The sequence below is a fragment of the Somniosus microcephalus genome, unplaced genomic scaffold (genome assembly GCF_052327205.1).
Source record: "Somniosus microcephalus isolate GS21.2 unplaced genomic scaffold, FLI_Smic_1.0 unresolved_chr9, whole genome shotgun sequence".
Lineage (NCBI taxonomy): Eukaryota > Metazoa > Chordata > Chondrichthyes > Squaliformes > Somniosidae > Somniosus > Somniosus microcephalus.
This window is the reverse complement of record NW_028225187.1, coordinates 35,917,449-35,923,350: the sequence shown is the minus strand read 5'-3', so window position 1 is coordinate 35,923,350 and position 5,902 is coordinate 35,917,449.

Genomic DNA, 5,902 nt, shown 5'->3' with positions numbered 1-5,902 from the left:
GCGGCTCACTTCGGGCCCCGACACCGTCAAACCTGAGAGGGGGAAGTAGAGAGGGAAGAGGAGAAGGAGAGAGAGGGAAGAGGAGAAGGAGAGAGAGGGAAGAGGAGAAGGAGAGAGAGAGAGGGAAGAGAGAGAGATAGAGAAATTTCTGGAGCTTCAGGCCTGCCTGCAGCGGGCCTGGAGACCAGCACTGAGTCCCCCCTGCGCGAGGGTGAGGAGGAGGGAGGGGGGGTTGCTAAACACAATATAAAACTGAAATAAATTGTTAATTAATTCCCTAACACATAATTCAAATATTTACCTTAGTTCCCTAACACACAGAAAGTGTGGGGGAAAAAATTGTGGAAAATCAAGATGGCGGCCACTCACCTCGGCTCAGAAGGATAAGGCCCGCCCACACACGCACCGATTGGTCGACCGGTCAGGTCACCGAAGCGTAGGATTGGTCAATCGTCGAGTCACTCGACACTCAACTGTAGGAAGACCTCGACATCACACGGTCGCTAATGAGATGCTAATGAGCGGAACGCTGAACGTTTTTGGGATACCGCGGGCGGGATTTTTGTCCGGCCGAAACGTAAATAGGGCGATGACCGGTCCGGAATCGCAAGCTTTCTTTTGAGGCGACGCACGCGTCGGTACGCTCTGTAACTTCCAAACGCATCGAGACCAGGCGGACAGACAGACAGACAGAAGAGCCGCTTTACATATATAGATATATATATAGTGAGAGAGAGAGAGTGTAAGAGAGAGATAGATACCACAATCTGCATCGTGTATCTGAGAAGAACCTAAAGTGATCATCATAATTATAAAGGGTTTTGATAGGCTGAATCAGAACAAAAGGTTCCCACTGGCTAGAGATCGTTGACCAGAGGATGTACATTTATGGTAATTGGCAAAAAAAGAGGGGAGTCGCGGATTTTTTTAAAATATCCGGTTAATTATTACCTGAAATTCATTGCTTGAAAGGAAAATAGAAACAGATTTCACAGTTAATTTAAAGTAAGTGATTTTATACTTGAAAAGGAAACATTTACCGGGCTTTGGTGAAACAACAGGGGAGTGGGTGAAATGAATAGTTCTTTCAAAGAGACTGCACCGGCGCGATGACCACATTCTGTGCTGTTTTATATATATCTATATATATATATATATAGATATATATATATATGCACAATAATTTGTAATATGTCCCTGAAGAGTACACAAAATACTTCTGATTAACCAAATTGTTTGCTGCATGTCTTTGGAATAATACCGTGTATCGTTATCAGAGATGAAATATGTGTAAAGTGATTTGTTCACTATCTATGGGTATTAAACATTGCTTCCTCCTAAATATTGCAATGGCTGCAGATAGGCTAAAGTAGGTGAAGCTAATATTTAAACAAATCTGCACTTTGAACAATGTAGCGAGTAATCTTATTGTTGTACTGAAAATAAAACAGGATTGTTGTGTGTTTAGCAATTAAATGTAATAATAAGTACATATATATGCAAATATATTAAGATAACGTCAACATACAATTAACATAATCTGGAAAAGAAATTAATCCTTCTGAACTTCTCTCTGTGATCCTAAAACAGTCTCTTTTTTAAATTAGGGTTTTCAATCCTTTATCATTGAAACAAGATGTTTAATATTGAAATATTTTTTGTCTGTTTTTTGTTTTTCATACAGGCCCCAGCATCTGCAACATTTGCCCCCTTGTGACCCCTCCTCATTGTTCTTTGATGTAATGTTTTCCGGACTAATCTGTTTGGACACCATTCACACCTTTGATTGCTGTGATTATCTCTCTGCCGAGGTTTGATAACTGGCAGTTAGAAAGATTACCTGTAAACATCTGGCATTATTCTCTGACTATATAAGCTGTGTCTTTATGCATCTCTCCACTTCACCTGATGAAGTAGCAGTGCTCCGAAAGCTTGTGATTTCAAACAAAACTGTTGGACTATAACCTGGTGTTGTGTGACTTCTTACATTTGTCCACCCCAGTCCAACACCGGCATCTCCACGCCTTGAAATATCTTCAGCGAGGCGCTGGTAAGTTATATGTGATTGCCTAAAACACACTGCCATTGTAGGTGATTGTTTCAATACATTGTTTAATGTATGCTACAGGCTTATATATATACATATATAGGAAAAGGAGGAGGCCATTCCTACCCTCGAGCCTGTTCTGCCATTCGTTGAGATCATGGTTAATTTGCGATTTATTTCCAGAAACACGCCTCTGGCCCATATCCCTTAATTCCTTTGGTTAACGGAAAGCTATCAATCTCCGAATTAAAATTAACAATTGATCTAGCAACAATTGCCGTTTGCGAGAGAGAGTTTCAAACTTCGATCAGCATTTGTGTGTATAATTTTGGAATTTCATATTTTCACTCCTGATAGGTCTGGCTCTAATTTTAAGACTATGCCACCTAGTCCAGGAATCCCTAACCAGTCCAAATCGTTTATCTCTATCTATTCTATCTGTTCCTCTTACTATCTTGAAAACATCGAACAGATCGACCCCTCACCTTCTAAATTTTAGGAAATACAAGCCTTATTTGTGTAATCTCTCCTCGTAACTCAATATATTATATACATACACACACACTGGTGTAACATGTCAAATTCATGTTCAGAATGAGTGTGTAGTAATTGTATGTGCTGACAGGTCAGGAAGAGAGTGTTTGAAGACCAGGACCACAAACCCAGCACTAGGCTCCTGGTCTACAGAGCAGCAATGATACCCGCCCTGCTGTACGCAACAGAGACATTGACCATGTACAGGATGCACCTCAAAGCACTGGAGAGGTACCACCAACGCTGCCTCCACAAGATCCTGCAAATCCTTTGGCAGGATAGGCGCACCAATGTCAGTATTCTCGCTCAGGCCAACATCCCCAGCATCGAAGCCTTGACCACGCTCGATCAGCTCCGATGGACGGGTCACATTGTCCGCATGCCCGATACGAGACTTTCAAAACAAGCACTCTACTCGGAGCTCCGGCACGGCCAGAGAGTCCCAGCTGGGCAGAGGAAACGCTTCAAGGACACCCTCAAAGCCTCCTTGAAAAAGTGTAACATCCCCACCGACACCTGGGAATCCCTGGCCCAAGACCATAGCACAAAGTGGAGGAGAAGCATCCGGGAAGGCACCGAACACCTCGAGTCTCTTCGCCGGGAGCAAGCAGAAGCCAAGCGCAAGCAGCGCACATCAACCGAAGCACCCCACCCTCCCGCCCCTTCAACCACCGTTTGCCCCATGTGTGACAGAGACTGTAGGTTGTGCATTGGACTCATCAGTCATCTGCGAACTCATTTTTAATGTGGAAGAAAGCCATCCTCGGTTCCGAGGAACTGCCTATGAGGATGAAGAAGATTATTCGTTCCTTTAGTAACAACTTGATTAAAGTGATATCTATGTTGCAATCTTGGTAACTACAGCGACAGCCACGTCATATCCTTTATGCCCAAACCAACGACTAAGGAAGTTAAGAAAGAAATCTATCTCGGTCCTTTGGAGGCTCCGAAAATTGTGCGCGAATCTAATTAGAACATGTATACTCTCTCAGTTCTTCTTGGGATCGGTGAGTATGATTCTAGTGTCTGGTAATTTTAAATCCTCGAAGATTTGTATTTCAATGTAAAGTTGAAATAGAGAGTTACGCAAACTGTTTGAATTGAGGAACAGTCTACACAGGGCGTTGCTCACTGTTGTATTTGTTTCTAATGAGCACAGTCGGTGATACTCGACCTGTGTTTGTAATTGTTAAAAGGTGGGTGAGCAATTCACAGGGTAAAAACTGGATGATGTGCTCTGGTAGCTTAAGGAATAAATCATACAGATGTTTCTCAAGATCTGGACACTGTTCTCGTACAGCTTTAAAAGCGGATTACAGGAAGTAAGGGCAGGGTATGTGTGGCTGCTATATCACTAATTCAAAGACACATTGTCTATCTAACTTACTTCAAACAGTAAGTGCTGGACACACTCAAAAAGTCAGGCATCAACTGTGGAGAGAGAGTAGAGTTATTGTTTCAGTTCAACGAACTTTCATCAGAATTGGAAGTTGTTAATGATGAGCAGCTTTTAAGAATTTAAAGTGCCAGGATAAAGGGGACAGGAAATTAATAAAAGGAGGCAGTCTGTGATAGATTGGAGGACGTGAGTGATTCAGTGACAAAATGGATGATGGTGTAAGGCAAATGGGAGTGCTAATGTTGCAAGTCTAGAAACACATATTGGGTGCAGAGGATTTTTAATGGTTGCAGTGGAACAGCAACAGGTAAAGGAATCGTTGAAAATCTAACAATGTGGCGAGGCTTACCCTGGTTCGGGAATAGGGCGGAAGAGAGTAGGTAGACTGCCAGGGGTGCGGTTGGTGGTCGGAAATTGTTTCTGGGAGGGAAGGGATGATGAGAAAGTGTGAGAAAGAGGTTTCTGGGAGTGGTTCCCAGTTCCTGCACTTATTTTAAAAGCATTTCAACTAATATCTTCTAATTCTCATTATATTTATCGACCTGAATCGTTAACTCTGTTTCACTCTCCACAGATACTGGCTGACCTGCTGAGTGTTTCCTGAATTTCCTGTTTGTATTTCAGGTTTCCAGAATACGCAGTGCTTTGTTTTATCTACTTGCCTCACTATCTCTTTGTTTATCCTTTCTTACTCTCTCTCTCTTTTTTCTTTCTTTCCTTCTCTCTTTCTTTCTTATTTACTTTCTTTCTACCATTCTTTTTTCTTTCTCTCTCTTCTATCTTTCTTACTTTCTTTCTTTCAATCTTTCAATCTTTCTTTCAATCTTTCTTTCAATCTCTCTTTCTTTCAATCTTTCAATCTTTCTTTCAATCTTTCTTTCTTTCAATCTTTCTTTCAATCTTTCTTTCAATCTTTCTTTCAATCTCTCTTTCTTTCAATCTTTCAATCTTTCTTTCAATCTCTCTTTCTTTCAATCTTTCAATCTTTCTTTCAATCTTTCTTTCAATCTTCCTTTCTCTCTCTCCTTCTCCCTTTCTCTCTCTCTTTCTCTCTGTTTATTTATTGCTCTGTGTCTATATCGATGTGTGCATCTATTACCTTTTGCACTAATCCACAGGTTGTTCCCCTGTGTCTATTCCGATGAGCTGTTTGGCTGACAGTCCAGACCCAAGCCATTCATTTCTTTATCCACTTTCTCTCCCCTTTTACTTTTCTCGCTCTCCCTCCATGACCGTGCCCTCCTGCTGTTCTGCCTCCTTCGCTCTCTCCACTTTCGGATACTCTGCCCTCCCTAATCCCTACCCCAATCCATCTAAACGAATAAGAGATGTTATCCATTCCTTTTTGTGACAACTTGACTAATGTTAACCCAGTGCCCTAATTAGTGACTTCAGTCTGTGTTGCAATCTCGGTTACTACAGCAACATTCACGTCTTATCCTTTATCTCCAAATCAATGAGGAAGGCAATTAACAAAACACAATATCTCGATATTTTGGAGGATCCGCACAGTGTGCACGAATCTAATTAGAACATGTTTCCTCCTCAGTTGTTCTTGGGATCAGTGGGCATGGGTGTACTGTCTGGTTACATTAACTACTCGAAGATCTTTACGTCAATGAAAAGTTCAAATAGAGAGTTCCGCAAACTGCTTGAATTGAGGATCTGCCGACACAGGGGTCAGCACACAGCTGTTTTTTACTAATGTGCATATTTGATCATTATCGACATTTCTTTGACATTTTAATTACATGAAATAGCAATTCACAGGATACAAACTGGATGATGTGCTCTAGTAGCTTAAACAATATCACACAGATGTTTCTCATGATCTGAACAATCTTATCGTACAATCTAAAAGCCTATTAAAGGAAGAAAGGAGAAGGTATGTGAGGCTGCTATAAACATAAGTCAAAGACACA